Genomic DNA, 18,021 nt, shown 5'->3' on the forward strand with positions numbered 1-18,021 from the left:
TATCATTTCCTCTTGGAATGCCTATTACATCAAAATAAGTGACAAAATGATCAACCAGAAGGATACTTAGAGAATACCAGATCAAAATTCCCCTTCTCTCCCCATGCAAAATAAACACACACACACACACACACACATACACACACACACATACACAAAATGAAACTGAGATTCCAAAAGGAAGTCCCTAGAGGTCAAATAGTTAAGAAATGATAAACCTATGAATCAAACCCACGTCCAACTCCACAATGACTTTTTGACTGTATCATATCGCGTTACATTTACAATGCTAAATTAAGTTGGAAGGCATTGTGTCACTTCTCAATTTCTATAGCCTATTAACCCTGTCTTCTTAATATTCCTTCTTGAGCAGCTCCACCAAAGGAAATGAGAGCTAGAAAACTAATTCAATCCAATAATTTTTTTTAAAATTATTTATTCATCAGCTCTAGCAAAAGCCTTTGTTTCTGTTGAGCAAATGTCCAAGTTCTACTCTTCCATCTCATTCCTCTCATATTTCATTTAGCCACTAAAGTGATTTTCCTAATATACAAGTCTGATCACGTTACTCCCCTACTCAGTAAATTCCAGTGGCGTCCACCTGTCTCCAAGACAAAACACAAAATGCTCTGTTTGGCGTTCAAAGCCTTTCATAACCTAGGCCCCTTTTATCTTTACAGTCTTCTTATATCTTACTCTTCGACATGTTCTCTTCATTATCAGCTAAAAGGGCCAAGAAAGGTCTTGTGCAAGAGATGGAACTTAAACTGAGTGAAAAGGGAGGAAAATGAATTTGTAGGTTTTATAATAAAATAATTGAGAATCATTATTTCTCACCAATCAACAAAAACACGGTGATAACCCTATTTACATTAATTATACTTTATGCCTCTTCTTGAGACACTTAATATCCATTTGCCAAGTTGTTAAAATTAACACTTTTTTTCTCTCGGAAACAATTGGTAAACATTTCCAATGTTTGTTGGCAACCAACCCTGATAAGCAAACTAGAAGTGCCAACAAAATGAAATACTTTGCTTCCTCTTCGGTAATACCTCAGTCCTCTGCAGCCAAGACATTGATAACAGGTGGATAGCTAAGATTGAGTACCCCACTTGAATTCTCATACTTGCAGGAGATAGGAAACAAGGCCTCCAACTCATTGGGGGACCCCCTGTGGTCAGTTTTGGGAAAGACATGGACAAACATCACAGGATGGGTAAAGATATATCGTTTTTGATCTGTATTACTGGAGGAAACTCCCAAATCCATGAGATCACAGATCTGATTGAATATTTGCAGAAAGAAAACTAATGTGCAAAAGCAAAAACTAACAGTGAGATTAGAGCTATAATTATCTGCTGCCTCACCCTCACCCTATTGGCTTCTCAGAATGCATACATACATTTACAATGATTGTTTTATTCAGGATTTGTAGTCAGTATGCTTTATTTCCCTAGAGTGTTAGAGTGGGAAGGGTCATCTTTTCTAACTCCTACTTAGAATATGAATCTCTTCTATGATATTCCTGAGAATTGGTCATCCAAGCTCTGCTCCAGGGACACATAGAGAGCATAACCTCTTCTGCCAGCCAATTACATTTTTAGGCAGCTTTAATTGTTACAAAGTTCTTTCTGAGCTAATTTCTTTTCCTTCTGTAACATTTACCTTTTGGCCTTAGTTCTGGCTATCGGAACTAAGGAAAACCAGACTAATCCTTCCTTCATCTGACAATCTCTCAGATATTTAGACACAACTATCATGTTTCTCCTAAACCAGGGCCTCTTAATCTGAGGACTTTGGTTTTGGTTTTTACGTTTTGATAACTTTGTTCCATTATATTTGATATTTTTTTTAGAATCCAGTGCTTTTTATTTTATGCATTTAAAAGCATTATTCTGAGAAGGGCTCCATAGACTTCAACAGACTGCCAAAGGGGCCCATGATTCAAAAATGGTTAAGAACGCCTAACCTAAATAAACCCTCTCTTCTGTAGGGTAAGGAGCTCTAGTACTTTCATTTAACTCAAGTCCTCTTACCATCCTCCTTGTCCTCATGTAGATGTGCTGTAAACATGCTTCTCGATGTCCTTTCTTCAAATGTGAAGCTCAGACCCCATACTCTTCTAGTAATCTAAATAGGGCTTTCAAAGAGTATTCTAGAAACATTATCATCTCTCTAAAGTAGGGAAAAAAGAAACAGTCCTCAATTTCAAGATGCTCATAGTCTAATGAAGGAGAAAACAATCTGGCCTCAGATACTTACTAGCTGTGTGACCTTGGTCAAGTCACTTAACCCTGTTCACCTCACTCAGTTTCCTCATCTGTAAAAGGAGGTGAAAAAAGAAATGGTAAACCATTCCAGTATCTTTGCCAAGAAAACCCTAAATGGGGTCATGAAGAATCAGACACAACTGAGATGGCTAAACAAAAAACATATACAAACAGGATATAGACGGAATAAATTGGACATAATCTCAGAGGGAAAGCATTAATATTATAGAATACTAGGAAAGGCTTCTTGCAGAATGTGCATTGTTAGCTAATATTTAAAGAAAGCCAGGGAAGCCTATGAAAGAAACTTTTTGCTGTAACTTCTGTGTTTTTGTTATTTTAATTTTATTTGATTGATGTCTCTTGTTTTTATATCATAATAATTTCTAAATATAACAATAATCCTCATCTATCCAAACTTTGTAAAAATATTTTAAAAAGAAAAAGTAGCTCCTAGGTATAACATTAAAAGTCATAGTAGATAGCCCTATAAATAAAAAAGTCCCACATTAAAAGTCCCATCACGTTTGATGGTCCTCTTAGCATGGTATCAGAGCTATGCGCCAACCACATGGAGTTGATCTGAATAAACTCTGGGCTTAATTCCTACCTGGTCTATTCCTGAAAGAGACCAAAAAAATAAGAAAAGTCCTATTTTGTGCATATCTTTTGAATTGGCAATTAACAGAAAACAGAGTGCTCATCTATTAGGAAATGGCTGAACAAACTATGATATTTGAATGTAAAGGAATATCATTGTGCTATAAGAAATTATGAAAGAGAGGAAAGCCTGGGAAGATTTGTATGAACTGATGCAGGGTGAACAATTTATACAGTGTTGATAGACTGCAGCTAGGTGGCACAATGCTGGACCTGGAGTCAGGGAGACCTGAGTTCAAATCTGACCTCAGATACTCACTAGCTGTGTGACCCTGGGCAAATAATCTAACTTCTGCTTCCCTCAGTTTCCTCGTCCATAAAGTGAGAATAATACTAGCACCTACCTTCCAGGGATGTTGTGATGATCAAGTGCCTGACACATAGTGAGTGTTATATAAATGTTATTCATTTTTATTACTTAAAAACTCTGATCAATACAATGATTAACTATGATTTCAGACGACCAATAATAAAGAATTCTACTTCATCTCAGTCCCCAAAAGTGCTGATGGACTAAATATGCCAAATGAGACCTGCATTTTTGGATATGGTCAACATGGGAATCTATTTTGCTTGACATGCCTATTTATGAAATTCATCTAGAGGAACAAAAGGTCAAGAATATCAAGAGAATCTTTTTTTAATGGGAAAGATTTTAGATGTTACAGATGTCACGATGTTTTTGGTTTTTGCTTTTCTTCTTTCATGGAGGAAGGTAAAAAGGAGAAAAAAAATAAAGGCTTGGTAATTGAAAAAATTTAAGTTAAAAAACACCAAATTAATTAAGAGTCAGTGATATCAAAGATTGATAAGCAATTTAATTAATTTATTAATTTCCTTTCATTATTTCTGTTCATTGAATTCAGAAAATACTAAGTGTATATTTGAATATTGAATATGATGTTCAAGACCGCATGATATTTCTAGCACAACAAAGGAAAAATAATTCTACTCAGTACAGCAAATTATGAGCTAAAAATCAGTGCAGAAGTAAAGTCTCACAGTTAGTTATTAGTCAGAAGGTACTAACACTTCATCCTGAGTCAGTTTTCTCAAAGACTGACTTCATAATTTGGCTCTGATTGATAGTTTATCTGTCTGGAATGAGGTATAAACAAGGCCAAGGGAGGTAACATTTCAGTGTCCAATAATTAGGGGAAAATGGAGAGATTTACATTAGCATTTCTGATAACATATCCCTAAAGAAAAATGTTAAGCCTTGGGGAAATTAATACCTCTACATAATATGCAGTCATGATTCGTTCAGTGCCCCACTCCAGGCATATCCACATATGAGCATCATCAATCAAAAAAAAAAAAAAAAAGAAGGCTGGAATTCCTAGCCATTATAGAGAACAGGGGAAATTGTTGAGTGATTTTATTGATGGTAAGATGTTTGCATTTCCCCTACAGTTGAGTGACTATTATCTGTCTTATAACTACAAACTGATTTTTCTCCAACAGAGAGAATGTGAAAGGGATCAAATAACTCCTCTTCATACTCCAGGTTGTTAAGGAGAATGAAGACTTCCTAAAGGAAAAAGAAAGCATATTTCAATGGAGAAAAAAAAATGAAAATCTGAGGTAGAGGAGCGGAAATGACTCTTGTGAGGATAGCGGAGCAAGAAAAAAATTTATGTAAAGGAGAAAGAGCAAGAAAAAGGGCATCTAGATATGCAATTAATGTTTGAAACACATTTAAGGATACTGAGTGAAGTGAGCAGAACCAGGAGATTGTTGTACACAGTAGCTCTTAAGCAAACCTTGTGTAATTTATAGTTTTGCTGAGAGATCCCCACTCAGTCGAAGAGTGTTTATTAGGCACCTATTATGTACTAAGTAGTGGGGATACAAAGAAAGGCAAAAACACAGTCCCTGTCCTGAAGGAGCTCATATTCTACTGGGAGGAGACAACACGAAAATAACTATGAATATGCAAGACATATTCCACGTAAATGGGACGTAACCTCAGAGGAAAAGCATTGGAAAATCAGGGAAGCTAAGGAGCAAAGCTGAAAAGGGGAAGTATTATATGCATGAGGAATAACTAGTCATGGAGGTGAGGAATGGAGTATTGACTTCAAGTAGCTCAGGAACGCTAGAGTAACTGGATAATGGAGAGGAGTAAAGTGTAAGAAGACTGGAAAGGGTAGGAAAGGACCCATTGGGGAAGCTCTTTAAATGGCAGAAAAGGTTATTTATTTGATCCCGGATACAATAGGAAGCCAGTGGAATTTATCGAATATGTGGTTGACATGGTCAGACCATGGTCAGACCTGAACTTTCCAAAGTCACTTTGGAAGCTAAGTGGTGGAGGGATTGGAATGAAGAGAGACAAGTGCTATGATAACAATATTTCAATCCAACCACTTAGCCTTGGTATGTCCCTGTAAAATAAATACTAGTTACCTAGCCAAGGAATCTACATCTCTCTCCTTTACCAGGAGCTTTTAAATGAAAGCATATTTTGCTAATTAAATGCCCATAAGTGGGCACCTCAAACCTGGCATAATCCTGGCCAGTGTGGAGGGTGGAACTTTTGCTATTATTCAAGAACCTTCACACTACAGTGTTGAGTTAGCTTCCCTCTTTCCAGAAGTGGGGGGAGTTTCAAGACAGGAGGTGGGGTTCAAGACAGGGCCCAAGTTTTCCTAGCAATCATAAGAGAGCTTCTTCATTTAAACGAAGAACCCTTAAAATGAGCAAATTTATGAATATTTGTTCTAGGTATAAAATGCTTCAGGCAGCCAATGGTTTTCCCTTTAATGCAATCCTTTTTCTAATTTTTCTTCAATCTGATTACGTCAAAGACAGAAATAACTCTCAATGGAAAATTTTACCTGCTGCTTGTGGGGCCTGACTAAGGTCTTCCTCTAGTCAAGCGGAAATCAGTTCTGTCATGCCCAGTGAAGTTTGAGCTTGCTGTGCCATTAGGCATGCTCAGCCTGGAGAGAGGCCAGTAAGTTGTAGGACTTAATGTAGACCACAAGGGAAGCAAACTAAGCGAGAGCTAGCAAGATGCATTTCTTCCAAACAGCCCAATTTTGCATCTGAGGCCAGGGGTAGAAAAGTGAAGTCGTTTGAAACTCAGGGGAGGAGGGTGTGACCGCCGCTATATTCTTTCTCAATATGTGGAAAATACTCTCTGACGACCAAACCCACATTTTTGGAGGTGGAAATGTCATTCTGCAGAAAACGAAAGCTGACGTATCCGGGAAAGAACGATGGGAGGAAGAAAGGAGACTCGCCCTGGAAAGACGTTCTGGGGCATTCCACGTAGTCCAGTGTTTGCATGTCTTTTTTAAAGGTCCCGCAGGCTAACAGTGAAGTGAGTCAAGGAAAGATCAAACAGAAATATAAACGTGCAATGAAGTTGCATTGGTGAATAGATGAAATAACTGGCCCTCCATATTTCTCATTTCACCAGATTTAATTAAGGCAAGTATAACACAACTGTATTTCATGTGTAACTTGTGTGTGTTCTCAGAGAGCAGATGGCACACACTTTCTCAGGTATATTTGCCATCATCCAAAGTGAATATTTGATTCAGTGTCAACTGTTTCACCTACTGGGAAAGCAGGGACTGTGATAGCTGCCTGGAGAAGGCATGAAAGAACTGGAAGAGTCAGTGGACTGGCTTTTGTTCCTGCCTCAGCCCTCGGTCAAGTCCAAGTCATTCAGCCTTGCTACAGGCTGGAGATTCCATTCAAAGAACAGAGTAAATGGGGCAGCTACGTGGCACAGCGGATAGAGCATCGGCCCTGAAGTCGGGAGTACCCAAGTTCAAATCTAGCCTCAGACAAAACACTTGACACTTGCCGGTTGTGTGACCTTGAGCAAGTCACTTAACCCCAATGGCCTAAAAGAAAAAAAAAGAACAGAGTAAATGCATGTGTGTGTGTAGCAACCCATTTGGAAGCCCATTACTGAGCAAGGGACAGGAATTGAGCAGGTTGTCATTTCAAGAGCTAGTAGAAACAGCTGTAAAAGTTTTCTTAGTCATGAAATAGTGGTGAAAACTACCCTCTCCAGCGAGCCACACTTCAAATTAGCTTTTGACTGTGTCTAGGAGAGCAGGAGGGCATACTGAATATAATACTAGAAAATAATTATTCTTTCACCTTTTGAGAAAACAGATTTTTATCATGTCATTCCCCTGCTCAAAAAGCTAAGATGGCTCCCTATTTCCTACAGGATGAAATCCAAACTCTTCTGCTTGTCTTATAAGGCATTCTATAGATTGTTACCACTCCTACCCATCACCTTGTCTCCTTCACTTTCCCCTGTGAACCTTGCGTAATAATTAGTTCAGTCTCCATCCTTTGTTGTGACCTTCCCCATAAACTTTACCTTTCATCTATTCTCCTCTTATCTGTATTCTACGCTAGACATCAACATATCTTTTCCATGGCATTTTCCCTATGATTCCCAGTCAACATTAGTATCTCCCTTTTCTTACTTCTTTTGCAGTTATTATCTATGCTTTACCATTACCAATCTATTATGTGATCTTATTTTCTTGAAAAGAACACCAATGAATGAATTTAACACTCCATTTCTTCTCTTGCTATAGCAAAATAATTCTAGGAAAGCCTATAGCACATTGGATGAATGATTTGTTATGAACTTATGAGAGGATATTGACAAAAGGTCATACTGGATAGACAGGTATAGATCAATTGTGATATATATCCTTGGAGGAAATGTCACCATAGATGGATATTGGTACATTGCAGTATTATAATATGGCTAGTTTAATATACACTTTCCACCCACCAAAAGTAGGTGTTACTCAAGGTTCTATCCTGGAGTCTTTTCCCTGCTTAATCTGTCATTAGTGATATTATCTCCATTAGTGATATTATCCACTCCCATGAACTAACTTATCATCTTTATGCAGACAAACTCTAAGGCTACGTATATGAAGCTCCAAGGACAGATACATGGTGCAGTAGACAGAGTACTGGCCCTAGAGTTGGGAGGACCTGAGTTCAAATCTAGTCTCAGACACAAAACACTTACTAGCTGTGTGACCCTGGCCAAGTCACTTAACCCTATTGCTTAGCAAATAAATATATGAAGCTCCAAATCTCTCTTCTTAATTCCAGTTCTGCATTTCTAATTGCTGGCTAGACATCTCCACTTGACTATCTTATTAACAGATCAAACTCAACATGTCAAAAATGGGACTCATCTTTGCCCCTAAACCTTCTCCTTCTCCAAACATGGATATGATCATACCTCCATTCACCAGGTTTGTAACCTGAATCATCCTGTACTTCTTTCTCCTTCATGAATATATGGCCCAGAATCTAAGAAAAATGTATGCTCCTTTCAACAAGAACCATGTCTTTTATTTCTTTTTTCCTTTTTCTACTGTGTACCTGCCATAGTCAGGGACACACAAAAGCCTCAGAGGTTGAATTTTCATTTCTTCATGAAGGAATTTTGTCTTGGCTAACTGATTAATCCAGGGAGCAGTAGATGAAGTAGGAATAGGTAAAGGAGAAAAGGAATAACATAAAGATTAGCTCAATAAGATTGTTTAGCAAAAAAAAAAAATGTTTTCTGTGAGCTTGTGTGTTTTGAAGACCTTACATTTCAATTCAAGCTCTTCCTTCTAGAGAGGCTTCATCTAACTCCTAGAATTATGCAAAAAATCTCAGGGGACATCTAGTCCAAACCTTATATGATCAAGCATTTCCTTTACAACACAAACGACAAGTAATTATTCAGACTTTGTTAAAGATCTTTGTAAGGAGGAGCCCACTCCCTTTTGAGGTGAACTGAATCTATCTCCATGCTACATCTCCACAGGACTTTCTTGATTCTGCCATAGAAAACTCTTCACCTTGGAAGCTCATTCCATGCATGGACTATTTCTATTGGAAGTCCTCTTTGCCTTTGCCACCTCTACTTCTAATTGTCTGGTTCCTTCCAGAACTTCCCGTTCAAGGAGGAGACTGAGGCCAAAGACATCTTCATCTCTCTCAAGGCTGCATTGTTTACTCATCTCCATAGGACTTTCTCTACCATGCTCCCATACAAGGTACCCTTTTCTCCCCAACACCATTTCACCTTCCTTTTATATATTGTCTCTTCCCATTAGAATGTAATCTCCCTTAGATCAGGGACTGTCTTCATTTCTGTTTCTATTTGGTTTCCTAGCACTTAGCACAGAGCCTGGCACATAGTAAGCACTTAACAAAAGTTCATTGACTGACTGATTGATTAAAGTTACTCCACTCTGGGATAGCTCTAATTGTTAAGAAGTTTTTCCTTATTTCAAGTTGAAATTTTCTTCTTTGAAGTTTCTACTGCATACTTCTACTTCTCTTTTCTGTGAACAAGAAAGAAAAGTCTTAAATATTTTCTACCTGGCAGCCCTTCAGCTATTGAGTCAAGTGTAAGTCTTCTTATCTCCTTGTTCCCACTAGAAGGTTTAGATGTATAAATTGAAAAGGAACAATATTTGATAGGAAGTATTTTCTTTCTCCTATCTTGCATATGCACTTTAAATACAAATAATTATAAGCATATATTATAATTTTACTCTGAAAAAAATCATCTTACCGTCTCTATTTTCTTTGCCTTATGGACGCAAAAAAATTGAATTGGCACCAATTGGCATATTTGTTTCAATGTTCTCTTAAATTCTGATCCTTCTTTAAAAACTCCTTCTTCTTCCAATTTAACCTTACACAAAATCATTTTGATCTCACATTGGTTGTCTTCCTCTGGATACTCTCTAATTTATCAATGTCTTTCTTAAAATATAGTGCCTGGAACTACACAAACTATTCCAGGTCAAATAATGTCCAACATTTATGTAGCACTTTGAGATTTGCAAAGCTTTACATGTGCTTTTTTTTCCCTTGGTTCTCACAACTCTGCAAGGTAAATACCCCCATTTTATAAAGGGAAAAACTGAGAATTAAAGACTTATCCAGAGTCACATAGCTAGAAAGCATCTGAGCCAGTATTTGAATTTAGATATTCCATTGATTCTACCACCATTCTATGCATTGTACCAGTTAGCTGCCTTGGGTATGGTCTAACACTTATCTCACAGTAGGTTTCACAGGTAAATGACATTGTAATAGACAATTTAAAAGCAAAAAATAAAACCTTAGTCCCTGAAACCAAAACCTGTTTAAATATTTTATTCTTAAAAATCCCCAGAAAGGAAATCCCACTGTCTTCCTTGATAATCTTTCCAGAACTTTATATAGATTGAAGAGTTAGAAAAACAATTTTAAAGGCCAAGAGTCATAGGAAGCAATGACTATGGAAAATTGCACAATCTCCTCCCCTAACGGGACCCAGAGAGGAACTAGCTAACCTCAAAGATAATCTCAGGTCTATGATTTTACTGAACAAGTTTTACTAAACAAGTCATCCTCAGTCAGTGTGGTAGAGGGGGAAGGGCACTGAATTTTGAATCAGAAGCTCTGAGTTAGAACCCTAGCTCTGTCATGTATTAGCTATGTGACCATGGGCAAGACATTCAATTCCTCAGCACTTAATTCTCTTCATCTCTAAAATGGGCTACTGACCTCATAGGGCTATGGTGGGAAACTGTGCTTTATAAAATGGAAAGTACTATAGAAAGGCAAAAAAAAAACTGTTAAATTCCCTCTTGGTGTTAGAGAGGACAAAATTCAATAGAAGCCATGTTGTCTGTCTTCAGTGTGCTTTGGTGATTATTCTAGTTATATAGCTAATAAGTAATGGAACCAAGACTTGAGCCCTGGTCTTCTTTCTCCAGAATCTTACAAGATTTGAGGCCAAGCCCTGATTTGTGATTTTATCAGGCAGCATTAGATAGTAGATAGGGCATTGGCCTTGTAGACAGGAAGCTCTGGGCTCAAATCCTACCTCAGCTACTACCTGCATAAGCTTGGGGCAGTTGCTTAACCTCCCTGTGCTTTTGTTTCTTAATCTGTAAAATGAAGTTAGGTTTGATGGCTCTTAACATTCTTCCTGACTAAATTTCTGATCACTCTAGGGAACTGATGGTGTGTGTAAGGTGGGGGGAAAGAGGGAGGGCAGGTGGGTGAATGTGGGTAGATGTTTATTACTTGTACTGAGATCATTTGTAACTTGTATGCTTTTGAAAGTTGTCTGGGAGGCACTGAGATGGAAAGGAATGTGTGTGTGTGTGTGTGTGTGTGTGTGTGTGTGTGTGTGTGTGTGTTTGGGTAGGGAATAAGCATTTATATACATTATTATTTCATGCCAGGCACTCTGCTAAGCACTTTAAAAATGTTATCTCATTTGATCACAAGAATCAATCAATGAACATTTATATAGTGCCTACTATGTGCCAGGCACTGTGCTAAGCATTGAGGATGCAAAGAAAGATGAAAGATAGTCCCTGTCCTCAATCTAATGGGGGAAAACATGCAAACAAATATATATAAAGCAAGCTATCTATAGGATAAATTGGAAATAATTAACAAAAAGAAGGCACTAGAACTGAGGCATTAAGGAAGGCTTCCATGTCAAAAGTGGGATTTTAGATAGGACTTGAAGGAGCCAAGGAAGTCAGTAGTTGGGGAGGAGGAAGAAGATCATTCCAGACACGGGGAAGAGCCACAGAGAATGACTAGAGATGAGAAATGGAGTGTTTTGTTTGTGGAAGGCCAGTGTCAATGGATTGAAGAGCATGTATGAAGGAAGAATGCATAAGAAAATTGAAAAGGTGGGAGGAGGGAGGAGGCTATGTTAAAGGGCTTTGAAGGCCAAACAGAGCATTTTGTATTTACTCCTGGAAGCAATAAGTCATTGCAATTTATTGAATGGGGGTGGGGGTAGAGGTACTATGGTTAAACCTAGGTTTTAGGGAAATCACTTTATTGTCAAGATCAAGGATGGATTAGAGTGGGGAGAGACTTGAGGTAGGAAGACCCACCATTTTTGCATTATTATACTAATCCAGGCACGAGCTGATGAGGCCGTGGCAGTGGCAGAGGAGAGAAGGAAGCATATTTGAGAGATGTTGCAAAGGCGAAATCAAAAGACATCAGGTTGGATACGGGTGGAGTGAGAACTAGTGAGGAGTCCAGGATGAGGCCTAGGTTGAGAGATTGGGGGATTGGGAGGATGGTGTTGCCCTCTACAGTAACAGGGAAGATAGGAGTTGGTGAGGGCTTAGGGGAAAGCTCAACCCTGAGAAGTAGGGCCTGTTATTATTCCAATTTTATAGGGGAAGAAACTGAGGCAAACAGAGGATAAGTGACTTTTCAGAGTCACTCAGGTAGGAAGTGTTTGATTTTGAACTCAAGTCTTCCTGATTCCAGGCCCAGCATTCTATCCACCATGTCACCAAGTTGCCACTGAGAGTTTCAAAAACATACCTATTGTCATACAACTAGGTCTCCCTGACTTCTACTATAGTATGTGTCCTCTAGGAACATAGCATTAAAGAAAAAAATTCACAAGAAATGGAAATGAATATATATGTATATGGTTTTGTACATTCTTTTTGATGTGTTATGCTTTCAAATCAAACCAAAGTAACAGAACCACAGTCACTGTGCAAAGCATCCAAATCATAAATAGCTCCGAGGTCTCCAGAAATCTTTCCTAGGCCTGGTGTTGCCATCCACGCAGCCAGCCCCACCCTCTGCCAAAGTCAGGTTGACTTTAGGGTAGCAAATGGATGAGCCAGTGAAGGCTAGTGAGGCCACCCCATCCTCTTTAGTAAATGCACAGGGTGAGGTATATTTTGAGTGCCGTCATCCGTCTGGCATGCTGTTCCTAGTTTGATCCATGGGACTTGAAATCTGTGTGGTTTGTTCATGTCTTTTAGAAGATCTGAGAGCATAAGGCTATTTGTTTCCTCAAGTCCCCTTGTCCCAAAGTATCCAGATTGTTGTTTAAAAGGAACCACATGCTGAGAATCATGAAGGAAGTTGCATTTTAGGCACAAAATAGACCATCATGACAGTTGATGGAAGCACATTACAGAAAGCATTGTCTCTCCTTGATTTAATTTTTTGCTTAGAAAAGTTTGTCAGAGGTCTTATTGCTTACCCCATGTTTCCTATAGCCTCCAAACTGTGGTTTTTAAGGGTTGGCGTGACCATCTCTTGGTTCTCTGTCTCCCCTGAATCAGTGGATTGGAGAGGAAAAGGGAGAGAGTCAATAAACATTTATTAAGCACCTACCAGGTCCCAGACAGTGTATTAGGGGATACAAAGACATGGAAAAGACAGGACCTGCCCTCAAGGAGCTCACCATCTAATCAGGAAAAGAACATGCCAACAATTATGTACAAACAAGCTATATACAAGGTGATCTTGAGATAATCAACAGAGAATATACTAGAAGTAGAATTGAAAAAGACTTCTTGTAGTAGGTGAAAATTTAGCTGGAACTTGAAGGAAGTCAGTGAAGCCAGGAGGCAGAGACAAGGACGGGGAGCATTCTGGGCAAGGGAGACAATGTTGGAAGATGGAGTATCTTGTTTCAGGGACAGTATGGAGCCAGGGTCACTGGATCACAGAGTACATGGTGGAGTATAAGGTGTAGGAAGACCAAAAAAAAAAACAGGGGTAGGGCAGACAGGTTGTAAAGGTCTTTGAACACCAAAAAGAGGACCCTGCAGGTGAGTGGGAACCACTGGAATTTGAGTAGTGAGAGACATGGTCAGACCTGTGCTTTAGAAAGATTGCTTCAACAGCTGAATGGTTGATGAACTGGAATGAAAAGAGGCTTGTGACCAGAACAACCAGCAGGCTATTGCATTAATCTAAGTGTGAGGTGGTAAGGGTCTGTGCCAGAGCGGTGGCAGGATAAGAGGAGAGAAGAAGGGCATGTTCAAGAGATATTGCAAAGATAAAATCAGTAAGCCTTGGCAACATATTGGATATGAGAAAGAGTGAGGCATCCAGGATGACATCTAAGTTGACAGCCTGGGGGACTAGGAGGGTGGTGGTTCCCTTAACAATAATGGGGAAGTTTGGAAGTAAGGAGGGTTTAGGGAGAAAGACATCGAAATTCAGCTTGAGACATGTTGAACTTAAGTTGTCTACAGGACATCCAGTTTGAGCTGTCTGAAATACAATGAGAGATATGAAACTGCAGGTCAACAGAAACTCTTGAAACTAGAGTAGATTTAAGAATCATCAGTACAGAGGTGGTAGTTATATCCACAAAAGCTGGTGAGATCACCAAATGAAATCTTATGGAGGGAAAAGAGAAGAGGTCTTGTGACAGAACCCTAGACTAACCCCATGGCTGGTGGATGTGATTTGGATGAAGATCCAGCAAAAGAGACTGAGAAGGAGAAATTAGTTAGGTAGGAGGAAAGCCAAGAGAGTTAGTGTCATGAAAACCTAAAGAGAAGAAAATATTAAGGAGAAAAGGGTGACTGATATTGTTAAAGGCTGCAGAGAAGTAAAAAAAAAAAGATGATTGAGAAAAGGCCATTAGATCTGGCAAGTAAGAGAGCATTAATAGTTCAGGAGAGAGCAACAATGTTCAATGATGAGGTTGGAAGTCAAACTGTAAAGAGCTGGAAGAGAGTGAGACTTAAAAGTATGTCTTAAAAGAAGCACCTATTGTAAATGGCCTTCTCAGGGAGATTAACCACAAAAGGGAAGTGAGATATGAAATACAGTTAGAGGGGCCAGACGGATCAAGTGATGGGGATACATGGACATGCTTGTAGGCAGGAGGGAAGCAGCCAATATAGACAGGTAGAGATTAAAGATGAGTGAGAAGTTTACATGATAGAGAAGGCAATCTGCTGGAGAAGATGGCATACAATGGGATCACTTTTGTATGTAAAGGAATTTGTCTTGGAAAGAAGAGCTATCTCTTCATGTGAGATAGAACTGAAGAAGGAGATGCAACAGGAGGCATTTGAGTGATATGAGATAAGGAAATGGGGGGGAGCTATCTTAAATTAAAAAAAAATAACCTCAAATTTTTCTGTAAAACATGAATCAGAGTTCTCAGCTGAGAGGGTGCGAGAAAGGAGAGCCATGGGATATTTGAGGAAAGAATGGTGGGAAGAATAAAGGCTGGAAGGGAGTGAGAAAATGAGGGGAGAGAGGAAGGAAGAAGGAAGGAAGGAAGAAAAGAAGGAAAGAAGGAGGAAGGAAGGAAGGAAGGAAAGAAGAAAAGAAGAAAAGGTAGGAAGGAGGAAAGAAAGGGAGGAAGGAAGGAAGGAAGGAAGGAGGAAGGAAGGAAGGAAGAAAAAAAGGGTCAATAATTACATTTTAAATATCTACATTTATATAGGCATAAGCCTACATCCAAATAGTAAACTATATTTATTAAAACATTGAAGACTCTCTGAAAGTGGAAAGAGCCCTAGATGAACATCATTAGGGTCTAATCTTTGCTACTAATTCATTTTGTCACCGTGGGCAAGTCATTTCCCCTCTAAGTGGAGAAATAAAAAATGAGGTGGTTGAACTAAATGATCTCTAAAGTCCCTTGACTCTCACTCTAAAATTTTATAATTTGATGTTACTACCTTTGTTATGGGATGTCATAATTCTGAGGATGTAGAGATTCTTGGGTGTGACTTCTTTGGACTCTCCCATAATATCTACTATGGGTTGGTTGATGGTAAATATTCAATGTATGATTGTGGGATGGAATAATTAAATATGACAGACTATTCTCCTATAGGGAAATGAAATTAATGTAATATTTCACTCCCTCCATTAGCTTCATCCATGATGGAATCTTGGTTCCATGATTCTTTCTGCCTATCACAAAGCTCCCCTTCTTTGTCTTCCCTTTGTTATTTTCCATTTATCATGTCTATATCCTTTCTGTATCTTCATATGCAGTGGTTTGTGTGTTCTCCCCAACATTGGACTTTGAGTTTCTTGAGAGCAGGGACTGGGTTTGAGTTTTTGGGTTGTTTTTATTTTGTCTTTCTTTGTCACAGCACATAGAAAAATGGCTGGCCATTAGTAGGCGCTTTATAAATGCTTGTTGACTCTTCCTCAAGGCCCAGTTCAAACCCCATCTCCTCCATGCAACATTCACTGATCATTACAAGCCACTATTCAATTCAACTCAATTTAACAAGTGCTAGGTTCTAGAGATTTAAAAAATGATATGATATAGGCCTTGCCCTGAGGAAACCCATATTTTATTGGGGGCTAAGGTGGGATGAGGAGGAAATTCAGCTATTCAAATTCAACACAGAGAACTAAAATATATACAAAGTAAGTATCCAGTAATTTGGCATTAAAGAGCACACTAACCATAGGGAAGGTGAGACTCAGGAAACATGTCCTCTAGGAGGTAGTATCTATGGAGAGTCTTGAAGGGAGCTAGAGGTTCCAGGAGATAGAAATGAGCAAAGAAAATCTTCCAGACATAGAGGAAAATACAATTATCTTACTCCTCTAAATTTCTAGAACGTTTATTGTCTGTCCCTATCATTTACTGTCGTGTTGTTATTATGTGTGTCATAATAGTAAGCCCTATACTATAGGGATATTATATGCCCTATTTCTATACTGGTTAAGATTTTCAAAGAGCTTTTTTCAAAAAGTTTCAATATAGGACAATGGCAAGAGCACTGATTCTGATCCTGAATTAATTTCCTGCTTCTGATACTTATATGATTAGGAGAAAGAAAAGAAGAATTTGGCTTAGGAGGATTTTCCTTCCTCTTTTCTGGAGAGAGGGCTGAATCCCCCCAGATCATACGTGCATCCTCCCAAAGTGCTAGGCTTTGGGTATTCTCTTCCTTCCGCTCATATCCCTACTCTGTTCCTCCTCTCCACTCATTGGAGGACATTACCCAGGATTCCCATATTGCATATGACCTGACTCTTTCTGGGAACAATGACTCAGTCCTAGGGTAGAAGGAAAATCCCAGATTCAGTTTTAAATTACGCTTCCTGAAGCTTACCTAACCGAGATTCTTAACAATTTGCCTGGGGATAAGAATCTCCAATCTGTTTAATTTCGTATATTTTTAGTTTACCACTGTTTTTCCACCATCCCCCCTCCATACAAACAATATGCAGACAATACAATTCACAGTATTCATCACTGATCATTGTTTTTATGTGAACCCGAATCAGGACAGAGCAACACTTTAAAGGGATAGCAAGGATAGATGGAAAGAGAGGGGTAGGGAAGAGGAGAGGAGAGGACAGGACAGGACAGGAGAGAACAGGGGAGGGGAGGGGAGAGAACAGGAGACACAGAGAGAGAAGAGGAAAGGAGAGAGGAAAGAGGGGTAGAGAGAGGGGAGAGAGAGAGAGAGAGACAGAGAGATATCACATTGTAGTTCACAAGGACACAGAAAGTTGAAAGGGATTTAAAATCTTTTGGCACTGTTTCACAGTGTGTGTATGTATATGTGTATAGATATAGACATATATACTATATGTGTATATACGTGTGTGTGTGTGTGTATATGTGTGTATTCACCCAGTTGAATGTGACTGTATTTCAAGAGATCTCAGACTAAGTGCACTGTGGGTAAAAGTTTAGGTCCTTTAGTTCCTTGTTGAGGCTCCTGGGATTTCAGTCTTCCCAGTCCAGGAAGAAATAGATAGGTAGATAGATAGATAGATAGATAGATAGATAGATAGATAGATAGATAGATAGATGGATATCAGTAATTAGATGTATGTATGCATGTGTGTGAGTGATATATATATATATATATATACACATAGTAATGATATAGAGTAGCTATATATATAAAACCTGTGTGTATATATGTGTATATATATATATATACATACATATGTGTGTGTATACTTTGTATCCCCAACAACATGTGAACTATCTCTTTGTCTGCATGTATATATGTATACATATACACACATATGTGTATGTATACACATTCATTTATATTTATATACATACATACATACACACAGACGGTGTATGTATTGAAAAAGTACTAAATATTTTAAATCCCTCTCAACTTTCTGTGTGAATTAAGATAATACAGGTGATGTATGTATTGTATATTATATTCATGTATGATATGTTGTATATTAACATTGCATAATAATATATGTTGTGCATATAATATGCAATATAAGGAATAATGTTTACCACATATTGTATTTTATCAATACATTATAT

This window comes from Vombatus ursinus, unplaced genomic scaffold, assembly GCF_900497805.2.
Source record: "Vombatus ursinus unplaced genomic scaffold, bare-nosed wombat genome assembly UNPS02010284.1, whole genome shotgun sequence".
In the NCBI taxonomy this organism is placed as follows: Eukaryota; Metazoa; Chordata; class Mammalia; order Diprotodontia; family Vombatidae; genus Vombatus; species Vombatus ursinus.